The 19,454-nt window shown below is 41.7% G+C and overlaps 1 protein-coding gene across 2 annotated transcripts in view; it reads right to left on the bottom strand.

Annotated features, from left to right (window-relative positions):
* Gpd2 (glycerol-3-phosphate dehydrogenase 2 (mitochondrial)) overlaps positions 1 to 11,533 on the bottom strand; it is a 161,169-nt gene extending 149,636 nt beyond the window's left edge. For both annotated transcript variants that reach the window (XM_013030067.1, XM_013030063.1), the window contains exon 1: positions 11,427 to 11,533. The gene's annotated coding sequence lies outside the window, so the exon portion shown is untranslated. The remainder of the gene's footprint in view (positions 1 to 11,426) is intronic.
* Between the last annotated feature and the right edge of the window lie 7,921 nt (positions 11,534 to 19,454).

Genomic DNA, 19,454 nt, shown 5'->3' with positions numbered 1-19,454 from the left:
CAGTTCCTCCCAGAAGGCCTTGGAGATGTCTGAGTCCATCTTTCCAATGAATGCAAGTTGAGAGAGCTGATTCTCCACTCTGATGCTCACCAACTGTAGCCAGCTTCTAAACTCCAGCACTTCTGTTGAAGTGGGAAGCTCTTCTGGATAGTCTGTGTGCCTCAGTGGTTTGACTCCATTTATAGTTAGAGAGGTTGGGGATCTAAGTACTCTGACAACCAAGCAAAATGCTGTTCCTCGATGGGATTAGACAAGGGTGTGTTCCTGAGGTTTACTTTTAGTGGTCTATTTAGGCATCAATAAGTTAAAAGTTAAAGTCAAGCCACTGTGCCTTTATGTTTATTTTCAGTAAAATGCTTGTAACAATACCTTCTTACAATGGTATTGGCTGTAATTTTCGGCACCACTTCTCAAAATTTGACATTTTCTTCCCTCTTAGTGTACTCAGTGTTTTAGTTGTAACAATTACATAATTTCAATATATTTTTACATTCTGTGGTTCAAAATATTTTTTCTCAAAATTAAAATTCATTTGTAAGTTTCCTCACATTAAATCATTTTGATAATTTTTTCAAAGCCAGTTATACTGAAAAAGTTATATTAGAGCAGGAAAATTTTGACATGTTTTATAGCTTACAAAATAATTAACAAATATATGTTTGAGGATAATGTCTATTGTAGCCAGAAGCTGGTGACTTACTCCTGTAATACAAGCTGTGAAGGCAGCAGCCATCAAGAGAATTATGTCATTTCAAGCAGAAAGATCCTCTGGACTCCATCTTCAAATAACCATCAAAAAGTTAAGATATAAAAACTCCTTGTATTGATTTAAGCCATGTTGTACTTGAAGATGATTTCCACTTCTTCTATTCATCAGGTCTCATGATTGAATCAATTAGCCTCTGCCATCAGTGGGATTTTTCTTTACATCCGCTCCATGTTTCACACAGTACTAACAAACACTGCATTTTTATTTTCCTAAGTAAAAAAACTTATAACTATATGTAGTTCTAAACTAAGGTGAAAATCATCTGCCAGTCCAAGTGCTTGAACTTAGGGCATAAGCATTGTCTCTGAGCCTCTTTGGGCTCAAGATTAGTGTTCTTGAGCCATAGTGCCAGTTCCTGATTTTTCTCAGTAGTTTATTGTAGATAAGAGTCTCACAGACTTTCTTGCCCAGGCTGGCGTTGAAATGTTATCCTCAGATTTCAGCCTTCGAAACAGCTAGGATTACAGGCAGGAGCCACAGTTCTTGGCTCATATAGGGAAATTTTTTTAGGCAAAATTGCAACTTTTTCACCCCCATAGTATGTCTTGCATTCGTTTACCAGTCTTTTTAAAAATACAGTCTCGTATTTTTGCTTAGGGATGGTCACATACACCAATTTTCCAAAATTTCACAACTGTATAGTAATTGGGTTTATAGGCATGTATCTTATGACAGGCATCCAAACTAGATTTATTTTCTGATTACCAGGTTTACACTAAGTTCTCGGAATTTATTCAGCATGCTTGTGTTAGCTTAGGGCTCTACCATATATGTCACACCTACAGCCTGCTTTTACATGGTTTAAATTTTGTTGAGGTAGGATGTTTCCTCAATAGCCAAAGTAATTTCTTTTAAAGAAAAACAAGAAAAAGAAACGAAGGTAGAAGAGATGGAAGGAGGGGAGAGAGAGAAAAGAAAGAAGAACTTGGGAGTAGAGAAGAGAAAAAGTAAAGGGGAGGAGAGAGGAGGAGAGGGAAAAGAAAAGAAACTTTGTGTTTCAACTTGTATCTATTTTTGAATAGTTTAGTCTATGGTGACCACTAGCAATCATCTTCTGATTAAAAAAAAATGTACAGAAGAATAAAAGACTAAAAGTAAAAGCTTGGGCTACGGGGGTGGGGGGTGGGAGAGGGCGGGAAGGGGGGGTGATAGGGGGAATTTCTCCACTCTCCTCCAATCTGACAGGCAGGTAGAAAGAGGATCACCACAGCAGAAAAGAACCAGTACACAGGTCCAGTATTATGTGTGGGTATGTTTCACCAAATCTTTTCTCCACCACCATTTTAGCATAATGGCTAATTACTCTTTGGTACAAAAGTGAACAGTTCACCCCAATGACACCAATGAGAATAGTCCCAACTCCAGAGGTTAGCCAGAAGTCTCATATACATCTCATTATATTTATAATTTCGTGCCTACAAGTCTCCTCCTAAAGTGTCACTTTATTAGGTAAAAATTCCAAGGTTTGGAAATGTCCTTGTGTTTGTTAGATAACTCAAGTTATGCACATATCCACATATTGGTAAGCAGAGTCTTTAAACTCTATCCATAAAAGTGGCCCAAACTGGGGGAGGATTGCTTAGTCAGGCTGCCTGCACTCAGTTTCCTTTGGGGCTGTGTACTATTGCTTTATGATCACTCCTGCTTAAATAAAATCTAGAATTTACTTGAAGTAACTTACTCTATTCAAGACTCTTTTGTGTGCCTACTAGTAAATTCTTTCTTCAAAGAGATGAAGCATTTGCCATTTATCTCCTTTGACACTTCAACCTGGCCTACATAAATGGTCCCCAAAGTTTTGTTCCCTTAAATCCAGAGACTGTTGTTGGATAAAGGTGGAAAGGTAAAGGTAACATCAATCACCTTATTGTAACTGATTTGCCAAATTCTTTCTAAAGAAATTGGCATAGGTGAGTGGGTGGGTGGGTGGAGAAGGAAGAAGAAATCCGAGAACCCAAAGAACAGAGTTGGATATTGATAACTTCCTTGTAAGTAGATTCCACCACAGATTTTCTTCCAGCATTGCTCTGATGGTATTCCTCTGCCATAATTTTCCTTATCCCAAATAGCCTTTAAGCTTTTGTGGTATGTGTGATACTTGTATAGAGAGAAAAGGAAGGCCTGAAAAGAGAAAGACCTTAAGAGTGCCCAGTTAAAGTGACTGGGAGTATTATCTGCCTGTGAGTTATCTGCTCTCAGATCACAATCTACCCAAGACTATCATTCATCCAAGACTATCATTCATTTCTTGAATAACTAAGGGATGAGTAATTCTACAGGGAAGCATACATTCAATGATTACTTGTAAGTGACTCTCACTGGCAAGGCACAATGGGTTAGATATTTGAGTTCTAAGCAACAAACAGTAAGATCCAGGCTCTTGTATGCATGATCTTCTGCACGAAAGGGAACAATGAAAAATTTCAACTACTTACAGGAGCATATTCCAGGACACATGAGCTGAGCATGTCGCTCAAGTGGTAGAGAACCTGAATAGCAAGCACTAGGCCCCTGAGTTCAAATCCTAGTTAAAAGGTTTAGCAAATGTACGTTGGGGTGGGAGGGAAAGCTTTATTAAATTGGAAGCTGGTCTTCCGGGATTTAGAAAAGGTGAAGTAGAAGAAAGAACAGTAGCATAAAGTAAATGTTGAAATAAAGGAGACTTAGGGAATTCCAATTCCTCAGGTTGGGCTTCATCCTAGAGAAGATGAGAGCAGAATCTTGGTGGAGACTGGAAACCCTATGAATTCCAAGACAAATACTTGGAACATGATCCCACAGGAGACTGACCTCCGGAAGGGTGGAGCAGAGCAGGGAATGATCAAAGAGGTTTGACATTATTTCAATAAAACAAAACATCCTCTGTTTATTCAAGGTAAATCAAAGGAAAGGACTCTAAGAACCTAGTGCTCTGAACTGTATTATTTTAATCACTTTTGAAATTATACATAGAAGCTTACTATGTTGTACCGACATAAAAATGACATAAAATCTTGATAAAAATTTGACAAAATTTTTCCAAAAATGGTTACACTGACTATAAACTTTTCTTCTGTGTATCAACATTTAAACTTCCCACCTGACTTTGTGGTCACCAGTAGGTATGAGGTGGTTATTAAAAATCTCTAAGCATGTCATTGTCACCATGTTTTCTCAGAAGTTACTTCATTTACCAGTAGCAACTGCAAAAACCTCATTATAGAAAATAACATCTTCCAAGATTGGTTTTTCTACCCATATTAAAACCTACCATGGGCCAGGAGCCAGTAGCTCACATCCATAATCTTAACTACTTGGGTAGGGAGACTAAAAGAATTGAATTCAAAGCCAGCCTGAGTAGACAAGTCCAACAAACTTCATCTGCAAAATATCCAACACAAATCCAGGCTGCTGGTGTGACTCTAGTGGTAGAATATCAGCAAAGTAAGCAAAACCAAGCAAAAGTGAAGCCTCAAAATCAAGCAAAAGTGAAGCTTTGAGTTCAAACTACTGTACACAGAAGGAAAACTAAAACCTTATGTGGGAAGATGTATAGGCATAATCAAATAGAAGATGAATTGAAGAACATAACTTAAAAAAAAGTGTCATCATTCAAAATGTATCCATTCAGTTACAGCATCTCATTGTTCAAAAATAAACTAGTAATTATGCACCTAAATAATAGCTCAATAGGGCTGGGGAGGTGGCTCAGTGGTAGAGCGCTTGCCTTGCATGCTCGAGGCCCTGGGTTCGATTCTTCAGCACCACATAAGCAAAAAGAAAAAAGCCGAAAGTGGCACTGTGGCTCAAGTGGTAGAGCGCTAGCCTTGAGCTGAAGAGCTGAGGGACAGTGCCCAGGCCCAGAGTTCAGGCCCCATGACCGGACCCAAAAAAAAAAATCTAAATAATAGCTCAATATTGTAATAATGCATATGTAGAAGGAAACTTCTGCTCACAACTCTTCTGACACAAAAATGTGTGGATTTTTCCTATCAGCATTTCTCCACTTCTATGAGGACATCATATAAGAGTACTAAAATCTATTTCACATTTTGACACTAACTGCCCATGTTAGCACAGGCCCCACAGGTTAAGGGTCAGTTGGGCACCCTCCCCCCACCCCAAACACACTTTTCAGATAGCAGTTATAAGCTCTAGGTTCTCAAGTTGCTTCTGAGTTGGCCACACATGGAAGATTCCTGAAAGCTTCTGCTCAGGGTCAATTAATTTTCTAGTAATAACACACAGAATTCAATGAAACATATTGTTTTGTCTGTTTGTTTGTGCCCATACTGGAGCTTGAAATCTGAAGCAGGGTGCTATGCTTAGCTTTTTCACTCAAAGCCAGCACTCTACCCCTTGAGCCACAGCTCCATTTCCAGGATTTGGGGGGTTAACTGGAGATAAGAGTCCCACAGACTTTCTAGCCAGAGATATTCTTCAAACCAAATCCTCAGATCTTCAATTCCAGAGTAGCTAGGATTACAGATCTGAGCCACTTAGAAGTGCAACAAGGAAACATTCTACTTCCTTTCACAGGCTTACTACAAAGGATTTGTGTAAAGGAAACCCAGTCTAGGTGAAGAGGTGTGGCAGACAGGGTGGGGCAGGGTGGGACACTGGTACAAAACTTTCTTTTCTAGGTGCCTGTCATTCTTCCAACAACTACACAGAGGCTTTTCCAAACCTAAATTTCGAGTTTTTCTGTATCCATGACTATTAAAGTGCTAGCTAGCCAGGCATCTCACGCTGGTAATCCCACCTACTCAGGAGGCTGAGATCTGAGGATCACAGTTCAAAGCCAGCCTGGGCTGGAAAGTCAATGAGACTCTTATTTCCAATTAACCACCAGAAAACCAGAAGTGCTGTGGCTCAAGTGGTAGAACACTCATCTTGGGCTGAAGAGCTGAAGGACAGCACCTGGGCGCAGAGTTCAAGCCCCATAACCAACAACAAAAAAAAACAAAAACCCAGCCATTAGTGGTTAGTAATCTCCAGCTCTCCACTTCCTTCCATAGGTCAACTCTCATCAGACCAGAGGGGCTTCAAGCAATTAGTTTCCATCCCAGAAGCCCACCATAATCTTCTAGAGTCTCATTAGTGTATAAAATGACACTATCACTCCAGAAATCCCAAGTTTCCTGTTTAAGGAACAGAGATGAACCTATATTTTATTATATCACAATATGTCACAATGAAGTTTTAGTTAAAAGACACTCAAAATTCCCATTAACATATTGTTCCCTTTGATTTTAGTGAATTGGTCTAACAGAAGCAATGACTGCGCTAACCAAATGAGAATCCATGTTTTGGAGTACAAACACAAAATCTAATGCTGAAGGAACCAACACAAAATGCTCCACGTAGAAAGTGGAAACAGGAGGCTGAGATCTGAGGATTGCAGTTCAAAGCTAGCCTGGGCTTTTCTCCGTGAAACTCTTATCTCCAATAAACCAATGGAAAACCGGAAGTGGCGCTGTAGCTCAAGTGGTAGAGCACTAGCCTTGAGCTGAATCGCTGAAGGACAGCGCTCAGGCCCAGAGTTCAAGTCCCATGACCAAAAAAAAAAAAAAAAAGACTTGAAAGCAATATCTAAACTTAGATGTGAGCTTCAACTTCGTGTTAAAATTTAGAATATAGTAGTAGTGGAATAAAGAGTTGGTAGAATTGGGTGCTGGTGGCTTATGCCTATAATCCTACCTACTCAGGAGGCTGAGATATGAGGATTGAGATTCAAAGACAGTTGGAACAGGAAAGTTCCTATGAGACTCTTGAGTTAAACACTCAAAAACCAGAAGTGGTACTGTGGTAGAGCACTAGCTTTGAGCAAAAGAGCTCAGGGACAGAACCCAGGTCCTAAGTTCAAGCCCCACAACTGACCAAAAAAAAAAAAAAAGAAAGAAAGAAATTGGAAACAGAAGGAAGACACAAAATTGACCAAGACACTTGTACTAGTAACCTGACTTATGTCATTGTAACCTTTTTGTAAAACTACAAGTTTTAATAACAGCTACAATTTCAGTAACACTTAAACAAAATAGAAAACAAAGATAATATACCCAACCAAAGAAGCAGAAAAAGCCTTTAAGCAAAAGCTGGTCACCAGTGGCATACACCTTGAATGCTAACTAGTGAGGCAGTTGAGATCTGAAGACCACTGTTTGAAACCAGCCCTGGCAGACAAATCCAAGAGAGTCTTACTTCTTTTTTTTTTTTTGGGGGGGGGGGAGGGAGGTGGTCCTGAAGCTTGAACTCAGGGCCTGGGCACTGTCCCTGAGCTTCTTTTGCTCAAGGATAGTACTCTACCACTTGAGACAGCTTTTTTTTTGTTTTTTACTTCCAGTTTTCTGTGTATGTGGTACTGAGAAATCGAACCCAGGGCTTCATGCATGTAAGGTAAGCACTCTTCCACTAAGCCACCTTCCCAGCCTGAGATTCTTAGTTCTAAGTAGCTATCAAAAAACCCAGAAATGGAGGTGTGACTCAAGTAGTAGGGTACTAGTTTTGAGCAAGAGTCCTGAGTATCAGTATCAGTACAATCAATCAATTAATAAAATAAATCATATTCATGTCAGAGCACAAATTAGAATTGTAGACCAACTGACCACAATCACTGCCTTAACAGCCCTGAGCATTCAAACCATCAGCAGCTCTGCTTTCCTCTTCATTGATTTGGAAATCAATCCCTGGTTACATATTATAGGAAGTGGTCTATTCTAAATTTGTTAGAAATGTCCTGGCTTGCAACCATGATGGCCCTAGTCTTTGTCACTGGGACTAGAATCTGGTCACTGGTCTCTCATAATTTTTGTTATTCATCCTGTCAACAATTATAAAACAAGAAAGTTTTACAAGTTTCTTATGGTGACAAACCACTTACAGTTTTTCTTCTTACCTCAAAGGTAACAAGACATAAAGGAATTATCCAAATATTTTGATGAGCAATTAAAACCTACAACTATATACTTTTCTTTCATTTCATTCAGTCCTTCCTTATCTCCCCAAATAGCAATCATGAACACAGTTGTGAAGAGTCCCAACTCTGATAACCAGTAATTTTCTCTCTCATAGTTCAGACAGAAAATGTACACCACTGACAAAACAGGACAGAGTAAAAGGCAGGCCATGTGACACAGTTTTCTAAGTGACAAGAATGAAGCGTTACAATTTTTAAGCAGTAATCCTGTCCTCATAAGAGACCTCGTGGAAAGTATTCATTCATGCACATACAGAATGGTACTAAAAGTTTCTTCATCTTCCACAGAAAAAGAAACTTCTGAAAACAACCTGGTTGTATTTGCTTTTGCATTCACTGACATAAAAAATAACAAATTTTCTCTTTTCTTTTCCGGGGTATTTATTTTTTATTGTTGAAAATACGGTTTCACTATGTAGCCTCAAATTCACAATCCTCCTTCCGCAGATTCCTGAGGTGCCAGTATTTTAGTCATGTACCAAACCCATCACGTGGTGGATATTATTGAAACTATGAACTTTTGTTGTAATCAGAAGGTCACTGTAAATAACTGTTATGGAAATATTATCTTTAATGCAAATGATATTATCTCCAACTACTTAAGCCTATGTTAAACCCTGTCTTCCACAACCACAATAGTTACAGCCAATATCCTGTTTGGCAACACATCACATTGGTTTGTCTCTACTTGTTTCATCTGTATAATCATATGTAGGACAGAGATCCATTCTGAGAAAGCCTTCATTAGGAGATCCATTGTGGAGATACCATACAGTGTACTTACTTATACAAACTAAGATGGCTTCCACCTCACTAGGTAATATAATGCTACACAACCAACTTCATATCTATGGTGCATTGTAGACCAAGATGACTTAAGGTGGCACATGACATACCTTGTTAAAATAATCATCTCGAAAGATGATAACTATTCTTTACCTAACCCTAATTACTATATGATGATACACAAGGCTACATAAACTTCATTTGAGAAACCAATGTAAACCAGGAGCTGGTATAATTTAGGTTACATGCTTGTAACTTTACTCAGGATGCTGAAATCCAAGGATCACAGCTGGGCAGAAAAGTCTCTTACCTCCAAATAACAGGGAAAATCCAGCAGTGAAGCTGGGAATCAGTGGCTCACACCTTTAATCCTAGCTATTCAGGAGGCTGACATCTGAGGCAGGAAATCCAGTGATACTCGTAGGTCCAATTAACCACCAGAAATAGAGCTATGGCTCAAGTGGTATAGTGCTAGTCTTGAGCACAAAAGCTCAAGAATAGAGCCCAGACCCTAAGTTCAAACCCCATGATCAGCGCGCGTGCACACACACACACACACACACACACACACACACACACACACACACACAATCCAGCATTGGAGGTATGGCTCAAGTTGTAAGCACCAGCCTGAAGTGAAAAGGCAAGAAAGAGATCAAGGCCCCAAAATTTAAATTCTATCACAAAACAAACAAACAAGAAAACAAAAACCAGTGTAACACACACATGATTTCCAGGGCTTTCTGAAGAGTTTCTGTACTTAGGTCAACCCTGTGAATCCAAATATTGACAACAAAAAAGAAGTTTGGGGAAACTCTAAATGAAAACATCACCAAATTCCAAAAATAAATCAAAGGAATTAAATAATAATCTGGAAATTGTTTCCTTTATTCTAATTATTGTAACTGCCACTAATCCTCCTCCATCCCATCACCTCCTCTTTCTGCGCAGCACACACACTACCAAATTAAATGGTGAAAAAGAAAAGGATAATTCATTCATTCACAACATTGTAAGAGATAAATTATATCAATGTGCACTTTGCCCAGATTTTCCCTTTAAAGTATTAAAAGAAAGGATAAGAAGGGAGAACATGAGTGTATTAAAGATTATTGCCTACCAGTGACAGTTACATACTAGCAACTTTTGTCCTATATTATTATTACACATACTTTACGCATGAAGCAATCAAAGCTTAATGAATTTAAATATTAGAGCCAAAGTCTAAGTTTCTTTTTTAGACTCAGGTAATTTGTTCCACAGTTTAGTAATTCATTTAGAAAACATTGAATCCAGCCATGGCAGCATTCATCTATAATCCCAACACTTGGAAGGCTGAAACAGGCAGGTGTTCCTGTTCCAGGCCAACTTGAGCTACATAACCAGACCCTCTGAAAGGGGGTGGCAGGAGGAGAGATAAGATATGCAGGAGAGGGTGGGTGGAAGGGAAGGAGTGTTCATTTTAAGACAGACACTACTAAATAGTGTTAAGTAGACCAAGAAGCTCTCTTCCACAAACCTTACATTCCTGAGATGGAAGACAGAAAACAAATAACCAGACAGACTGTAACAGTTTGCCCATGATGTACAATGATAATCAAATCTCTAATTATAAGATTAAATAGTTGCAAAAACTAAATAGGGGTGTAAGACTCATTGAAAACTGGTAACACTGTGTCCCTCATATTAATTAATTACTAAAGTAAGCAACTAAATCTTTCATCAAACCAGAGAGAGGGAAAAGGAAAAACTCCTATGCTAGTTAGAATTTCTTTGTAATGTAATCTGAAGGTTCAGCTCCAACCATCCAGATTCTCAACTCTCCCAAACCATTATTCACTAAGGTACAACTGTAACTTTGCGGAGTTGGATTGTTCAAATGAAGGGAGTGTGCTGACTTGACATCATGCCTCTTTCATGAGAAACGCAAGTTTCAACATCCACTCGGTAAGGTTTCTACACACTGCTCATAGTACCCACTGGGCAATGGTCTCTGGCTCACACGTGATGGCCACATGAGCGGTGGGTTTCACCCACAAGAGTGGTCAGTGAAAGTCCCAGTGTGACCATAACCAGCCATGACCCACCTTCCACATTCCAGAAAGTCACCCCACATCCCTTCTACTCGGAAGTACGCAAAACCCTGCTTTAAGCTGTTAAGATGGTGCTTAACCAACTTCCTTCCCTCACCTATTTGCATACATGGACTAGATTAGCGTTTGGCTGTTGCTATGGCTTCCTGTGTGGTTCTGCCATGTGTGATGTGTAGCTGGTGTTGCCCCAGTCTCCGATCCTTTGTGAAACTCGGTGTCTGTAAGTTCCTTTGGGACTGGTGGGGAGGGCGGCTGCAGGAGGGAACACGGCACAAGGTGGGAGATGCCCACAGACGCGGCTGCTAAGAATGGCACCTTCCTGCCAAAGCACTCGGCAAATCTATCCTAGCTGGAGAGCCGAGGCCGTGTTCAACTCCCCAGCGTACTTCGTCGCACCCCTCCGAGTTTCTCCGAGAAGCCTCCGTCCCCTTCCAGAATGGCTCCCACCCCAGCCTGGCGCGCGAGCGAAGATCCTTCACCTCCCACGAGCCACATGCACAAGCTAAAAGTTTGCATCCAGTTTCACTGGCGTCCACTTTTCGAAGTCTTCATCAAATGGATTTTGCTCTACTTCCCACCCAACTGTAATGCTCAACCCTAAACACGAACTAGTCCATCTTCGGCTGAAGACGGGGCGGGGTGGGGGGACCAAAAAACCCAACCACCTCCGAATCTCGGCCCATTTTCCCGCCACCACCTCGGCAAGACCCTAGCTCCACCGATCGCGGGGTTCAGGAAAGGACCACTCTTCTCCCCAGCCCCCCCGGGACCCCAAGGGCGAAGAAGCGGGGGTGGGGTGGGGGGGTACCCAGCAAGCACACACCTCAGCTCAATCCTCACGCGCGAGTGGACGGCGGCAGGAGCCCCAGGTTCCTCCAGCCAGGGCGCAGTGGCCTCCCCTCCCCGGAATCAGAGACTCGGCCTGGGGCTGGCGGCGAGGCGAGCCGGGTTGTCACTCGGGTCAGGCGGGGCCAGAGTAACCCGACACGCCCGGCGCGGCGCGCCCGCCCCCCGGGCGACTTCCTCCTCCCCCTCGAGTCCCTCCTCCCTCTTCCCCCCCCCCCACCTTCTCGTCCCCTCTCCCGAGGCCAGACCTGCAGGCCCGGCTGCCGCGTCCCGCCGGGAGATCTGGGGCCTGGCCAGGCTCCACCGGCCTGGAACAAGCACGCGGATGTGGAGACTGGAATTGGGGCACAAGGGTGGGGTTTGGGAGATGCTGAAAATGGGGGGGGGGGAAGGGGACTATTACAACGGTGCGGCGGACGGGCGAGCCAAACAAGGCTCGCCCCAGAAACCTAACTACGCCGGGACCCGGCGACACAGGTCCCGCCTCGTAGGGCCGCGCCAAGGCCTGCGTCCCAAGGCTGCTGTTCCGGTTTTGCGCCCCGGACTCCAGACCCTCGCCCCGCCCGCCTTGCCAGTTGGCCAGCAGATGGGAAAGCCCGGGCTGAGCTAGGCCAGAGAAGCCGGGGTGGAGGAGGCCGATTTGCTGCGCCCTCCCCCTGCGGGCTGCCCACGCCATCTGCCCGGGAGACCGTGGAGACGCTCTTCCACCTGCGTGCCGGTGACACGGGCTTACCTGGTTTTCGTCGCCCCGCCGCAGATCTGGCTTTTGCTACTCGCACCTCCCGGTAGGCCGGCGTCCCTGGGCCTAGAAACGCTTCTAGGAGGAGGATGAAGCCCCCCAGGGACCAGGCCTGCGGAACCCAAAGCCTTCACCCGGGCTCCCCACCCCACCCCACTCCCGCGCGCGCTCCCAGGGCGCGCCAGGCCTCCTGACCCCGGACTTGAATGTCAGCACGGGGACCCGCAGAGAAGACCAAGCTCAGTCACCAGGGGTTGGGATGCTGAGCATGGACTCCTAGGGCCCAGCCTCCTACAGGTGGGGGGGGGGGGAGAGGTAGAAAGCCCCAACAGCTGAACTGCAGGCTTTACCCCAAAACCGACCCTGCCCACTGAGCATGCCCAGCTAACTACAGGGGCAAGGCGAGCCTGGGGGGGGGAGCAAGAAAGGGATTCTAATGGGACCCACAACCTTAAGACTTTTTTTTTTCTTGGTAATACTAGTACTACCAAAGTCTAGGGAAATATATAGAAAATGGTCCCAACGAAGTTCAGAATAAGAGAGCCAAAAGAGTTGGAAGGAAAATAAAAGTAATTTGAAATCGCTCCTTATTAAGTCGTTGTTAGAATGTTCTTAAGCATTACAGAATTCCCACAGTTGACCCATAGGAATGTGTTCATGAACTTTCAAATGGTAATTTATAAGGCCTAAGTATAGGGTATCCAGAGAAACAACTGCTCTTAGCCTTGGGCCCGAGATAAAAAGTGAGCAGCTAAAATGACCAATCCCTAATTTTCATCCCTGAATCCACGGAATGAATCTGGCATTGGTATCTGGGAATCTTTATATAACGCTGCATAGAATAATAATCTGTGACTCACCCTGTATAAATGCAACGTGACCACTGAGCCCACTGGGGGCTCAGCCTCAGCAGCATCTGATAGAAATACAAATTCTCATCTGCACTCCAGACTCATCAACGGCAGCAGTTAAGGCTCCCAGGTTTAATAAACCTTAAGGTGAATCTGATAAAATACTAAAATTCCTCTAGGTATTCTAGTGGAGAAGAACCCTTGTAATAAACACTACTTTTTTTTTAATTTATTTAACCACAAACATTTACCTAGCAGTTAGGTTTGTTTCTCCAAAAACAAATAATCTGGTCCAATCAAGTGCCAGTCCTGTACTTGCTAATTCTCATGGGGCAGTTCAGTTCTTGGAACATGGGGACCATCTGTCATTCACCTTTGACTCTGGTGCCTATAATAGATGTTTGTTTATTGACTTGATATCAGTGCTTAGGTGAACAAAATTTGTCTTAGGATTTATTGTGATTGCTATTCACTAGCCACTAATAAGTCTTGGCCTCCTCTCACATTCTAGAGCTGACTTGGACCTGGGAGGAGGAGAGGAAAGTCAAAAGCACTGGACAATACCTCATTTGACAAAGTTGGACCCTACAGTAACAGAAGAAAGCAGAACAGTAAACATCCAAAATGATTCAGCAATAGCACACCTGAACAGCCCATAATTTACTCTGACTCCTTTTCCCAAAACCACTTGTCTCTGCTCTATACTTACCCACATTCTGTATATACATCCCATCTCAATGTATTGTCCAGCAAAAAATGAAGAAGAAATTGTTATACAGGAGCTTTTTTTCATTTCCTAGATAAAATATTGCTGACTTATAACTACTTGGCACAACTTATTGAGAACACATCCAAATTTGATTTAAAAAATTTTTAACTTTCAAAATTCAGAGTTTTATGATAGCTATACTTCAAATTCCCATAAAATCTTAGAAAATCAAAAGCTATTCTTTATTCCACAAGTATTTTCCAAAGGGAATAAAATATAAAAACACATTTCTTTTAACTGACTACATAATACTTTGAGATGTTTTTAATACTTTCTAGGAGTACAGATAGAGCTTTCTGCACCATATCTCTGCCCCTGTCTTGAAAGACTTGAAGGAGTGAAATATCCAAGAGGTGCCTACTTTCCCATATGTCAAAGCAATTTCCTATCATTATTAAAATAATTTCACAGGGAGAAGGAGCATTATTAATTTAGGATTTGATCTTCTGAGCTATTACCTTCAATCCACAAACAATATTTTTTAGGAAAAACAACACATCTTTTTGACACAGGCATTTGCTACTGCTGCTTTTTGCTCATGGAATTAAAAGCAAGTGAAAACAGGTTTATGGATAAAAAGGAAAAAATTGAGTGAAGTCAGGAAGGGAAGGTAAATGCCAAAACATTAACAGTTATTTCAACCCAGGCAGTCTTGAAGACTAAGCCCCGAGGGAAGTAAGAGCCTGAAGTGTTTCTCCTTGTCATGGGGCGCATGACTAAGCATTTGGAAAGCAGCTATGTTTACTGTCTTTCAGACTGCCAGACTCAAATATCTTAGGTGCCACTTAATCTTTTTCTGTGTGCTTAAGAAACCATCAGGGCAGGGTTTTTTTCCCCCTGACTACAATAATCTGCAAGGTTTCACCCTTCACATTTATGTCCTCTCTTACTAAAACCTAAGTTTGGCCACTGCTCATGTATGTGGCTTTTGTGGCATTATCAGGTGAATTTAAGCCATTGCCTGTAGTCCAGTGTGACAAAATGAGTGAGTTCCTCTCTTCTCAGGCCTAAAGAACAAGCCAGGCTATGGTCATCTTAAACCACCCAGTAAGGTTACTAAACCAGGACCATTTTTCCCACTTACACACTATTTCAATCACTGAAACACTGAGTTTTGCACAAAGTTTTCTTATGCCCAGATAAGGATCCCCAAAGACCACCAACAGCTGATTCCAATGCAAGTACCTCATATCCTCTGATATGATTTACTGCAGAAAAATGATAAAATAATTCTAAAAGATGATTAGTGTAACCAGTGGCGGGAACTGACCAGGTACTGGGGATTGGCTGGTTCATGGGAGATTCTTCGAAATGATTGGCTTAAGGTTGGAGCCGCAACAGTAGTCTTTCACTTGCAGGAACACCTGGAACTTTCTGTTTTCCCTGTTATCTGCTGATTAGCTGTAGTTAGTGGAATTTACCATAGAGGGTTGTTCCTGGAATTTGAGCCCAAGGGAATCAAGGGGAGTTGCTGACACATTTCCCGGACAAAATGGAATCCAAACCTAAAATTGCTCTATTTTGTTCAGGCTTCACAGTTGATTCACAAGGTAGCTGTGCATGGAGGGCAAAGACCACCGCAAGAATATAGAGTTTGGGGAAATCTATTATATGAAAAAAGCAGAATCATCTGAATCATGGAGAAAGGTGACTGCAGGTGAAGTAATCAGGTCTGCATGGCTCTTCATGAGGCATATGCTCAGAAAATAGCTGCTTCCGTATGATTTCAATTTTTGGTGCTCACGTGTCAAAATAATCCATCAGGGCTAGATACGTAACACACAGGTGTAATTCCAGTGCTGCAGAAGGTGAGGCAGGAGGATTTTGAATTTGAGGACAGGCTGAGCTGTAGTAAGACCCTATCCCCAAAAATGTCAAAAAATGTCACCTAGGAGATAGCTTCCAAGGTGCAAATGAAGTCTGTTTTAAACAAGTTCCAGAGAAGTAATCTAGCAGTGATTATCATGCTAAACAGTAGTGCTGTCTACAGTAGAAATAGTGGAGGACTAACAATGTATTGCTCAGTTGTATGCTGAGTTATTAGTGATGTGTGTGTGTGTGTGTGTGTGTGTGTGTGTGTGTGTGTGTGTGTGTGTAAGTTCATCTGTCACCAAAGCTCATAACATATTTTATGGAACATTAGTATATAAATGTCATTAGATACCTCACATTTATTTTATAAATTTTGAAACCAAGACTTAAAGCTATTCAGTGATATATTCAGGGTTACAGATAATCATAGAACCAAGACTAAAAAGAGGAACTGCTTGGAATAAAGAACTGGAGTGAGTTACAAATGTGTCCTCTTAATATGGTTCTCTAGCCTACAAGAACCTTGATATCCTCATGGGTGGTAGATGCTACAGCAAATATTCACAAGGTACTTACGTTATGCTAGGCAATAGTTTTATTTTCCTTTTTTCTTACTGTAGCCCAGGCTGGACTCAAATCCCTCTTTGCAAAGTGCATGTAACCTTTAAACATAAGAATAGCTGGAGATTTTTACTTTGGATTGGGTTTGGCAGATATAAGAATCTGCCAAGGGCGGGGAAGGTGGCTCAGTGATAGAGCACTTGCCTTGCATGCTTGAGGCCCTGATTCCTCAGCACCACATAACAGGAGGAAAAAAAGCTGGAAGTGGTGCTGTGGCTCAAGTGGTAGAGTGCTAGCCTTGAGCTGAAGAGCTGAGGGACAGTACCCAGGCCGAGTTCAGGCCCTACGACTGGACACCCCTCCCCCCCCAAAAAAAAAGAATCTGTCGAATGATACAAACTGTCAAGTAACATGCCCAAGGTAACACATAGCCAAAGTGGAATGGAATGTTCTGATAAATGTAAAACACCTGGCAAGTAACTAGTTGCTCCATTCTGTAACCTACAGAGATCCTTACTCTTGGCCAGGTACCCTGCCAAGACTGTCCTAATCCATGAATGTTCACACCTTCTTTTTCCATATGTCCTTTACTTTTCGTGCATTTTAAGTCATTAGAGGAATTAAGAAGTAGTGTACACTCTTACAATCTTATACATTGTTAATAGTAGTTGAAGTATTTAGAACCTAAACTAAACAAAGAAAGCTGGATACTAGGGGTTCACACTTGTAATCCTAGCTACTCAGAAGACTGAGATTGTAGAATTACAGTCCCAAACTAGCCGTGGCAGGAAAGTCTATAAGACTCTTTCTCCAGTTAACCACTTTTAAAAAGCTGGAAATGGAGTTGTGGCTCAAGTGATAGAATACTAACCTTTAGCAAAAAATCTAAGAGAGCATTCAGATCTTAAATTCACACCCCAAGACAAAAAAAGCTAAGAGAGCATTCAGATCCTAAATTCACACCCCAAGACAAGCACACACACACACACACACACACACACACACACACCAAAGACTACAAGTTTACAACTTACACAATAGTAATATAGAAATTCTAGCAGATTAAATCTGGGCATGGTGGCACGTGTCTGTGATCTCAGCATTCAAGAGGCTAAGGTAGGTGGATCCTGACTTTGAGGTACTGGGATAGAGAGCAAGAACCTGCCTCAAAAAAAAAAAAAAATCACAACAAAACTAATCGAGATTAACAATGCTAAAAGATTAACAATGCTATCCAAGAAAATCTTAAATCCTTGGACGGATTGTTCCCCTTACTTGAGGACTTTAGGATTAGAACAGCTCAGTCAGTCAATCTCCACTTACTTGTTACATGAATTCATAACAGAAGAGTTATAGACATCTAAAAATATCTAGCAGAGAATCTCCCCAAGTCAATGAGTCTCAAAGAGTCAGGATCAAGAATGAGGTGAAAAATATATGATCCTTGAAAAGATGAAATAAAAATACCAAATATATTTTTAAATGGGTACTTTAGGTTTTATTCTTACTTCATAAGAATCTGGGAAAGTATTCTTAAAATAAATGTTTAAAGCATCAATATAAAGTGGCACCAAGAAACTCACTTAGATTTAAAGGTCTTGAGGGTAAAGGAAATGAGTTCTCCTTTCCCAGACCAACATCCACTTTGTTCAGAGGTCAGAGCAGCACTGAAAACAAGCTTTTGCAAATGGTGATGGTGTAAACTGAATCATGTTGTCTCTGGAACAGAGCCTCTTATTTAATAACAGCAGGAAGGTCGAGGGTAAACTCATGCAGAGAGCATGAATAAGTATTAGGCTCTGATGTGGGAGCTCAAACCTTAGGTTCAGAGAAAAGTTACCATCCACATGTAGTAACTGAGAAGTAACTGAGCCCAGAGCAAGCGGCCCAAAAAACAGGAGATTTATTCACTTCGGTGCTGGACTGCCTGTTATCTAACCTGGAGATTGTTTAAGTGTCAGCTATGAATGCTTAAACTTAACCATTGATTGTAATGTATAAAGTGATTTTAAAAAATAATAAGTGGGAAAAGCAAAACTAGAGAGACAACAGTTGTGGACAGGATTTATAAATAAAGTTTTTGTCATTTATAGTTAGCTTTATAATTTATGATTAGTTTTAAAATGGGGATGTTGTATCTTAATTCATCTGCCTTAGATCATATAAGGAATTGATCTAATTTCTGCAGGCCAAGAGAGAGGAAGGCAGTTTACACACAGTGAGGAGGAGCCAACATGTAATGCATGCCCGTTCTCTCAGTAAAATACCTTGGCCTACAAACCACATCCTTTATTCCTCTTCTATTAGAAAAATCATTCAGAGTTTACCCAGGAAAGACAGAAGCCTAGAGAAACTCTGTTCTTCATCCTTTGTTCTATTGTCATTGGGTTTCAAATTGAAGTTCATTTTATGGAAGGGCTAAGAAGAGGAGAATTTAATGGGAAAATATGCAACTTAATGGAAAATTCTCCAGACCACACTAAATAATAATCCTGCTCTGGCCAAGTTTCGGAGATGAAACAATTGACTCTATGATAAGAAGATAAAGCTGGTGTCCTAGCAAGTTTAGAGAAATGTATATTCTAACATTCAGCAATACAGTTCTATCAAACTGGTCCTCTTGCATTCGTGAAATGGAGCCAAAGTTCTACTTCAAGGTGACTGACGCTGAGCCACTGGAGTCCATCTCACAATGTGTTTTAATTGAATCTCAGTTTGAAATAAAAATGAATACAAGGGCTGGGAAGGTGGCTCAGTGGTAGAGCGCTTGCCTTGCATGCCTGAGGCCCTGGGTTCGATTCCTCAGCACCACATAAGCAAAAAGAAAAAAGCCAGAAGTGGCGATGTGGCTCAAGTGGTAGAGTGCTAGCCTTGAGCTGAAGAGCTGAGGGACAGCGCCCAGGCCCAGAGTTCAGGCCCCACGACCCGACCCCCCCAAAAAAAAATGAATACAAAAAGTACTTAGGCCAGATGCCAGTGGCTCATGCCTGTAATCCTTTTTGCCAATTAATCACCAGGAAACTGGAGGTGGTGCTGTGGCTCAAAGTGATAGAGTGCGAGCCTTGAGCAGAAAAGCTCAGGGACTGCACCCAGGTCCTGAGTTCAAGCTCCATGATTGACAAAAAAAGAAAAAGAAAACAAAAGGATACTTAGGGGACTGATATGGTTTAGATATGGTTTTCCCCCCAAGGTATTGGTAGCTTAGTCTCACAGGTATTATTGTGAGTGAGTGCAGTTTCAAGGGTAGCATTTAACTTGAGATCTTTTGCTCAA

The sequence above is a fragment of the Dipodomys ordii genome, unplaced genomic scaffold, assembly GCF_000151885.1.
Source record: "Dipodomys ordii isolate 6190 unplaced genomic scaffold, Dord_2.0 Scaffold5, whole genome shotgun sequence".
Taxonomy (NCBI): domain Eukaryota; kingdom Metazoa; phylum Chordata; class Mammalia; order Rodentia; family Heteromyidae; genus Dipodomys; species Dipodomys ordii.
This window is presented reverse-complemented; position numbering and strand designations above follow the sequence as displayed.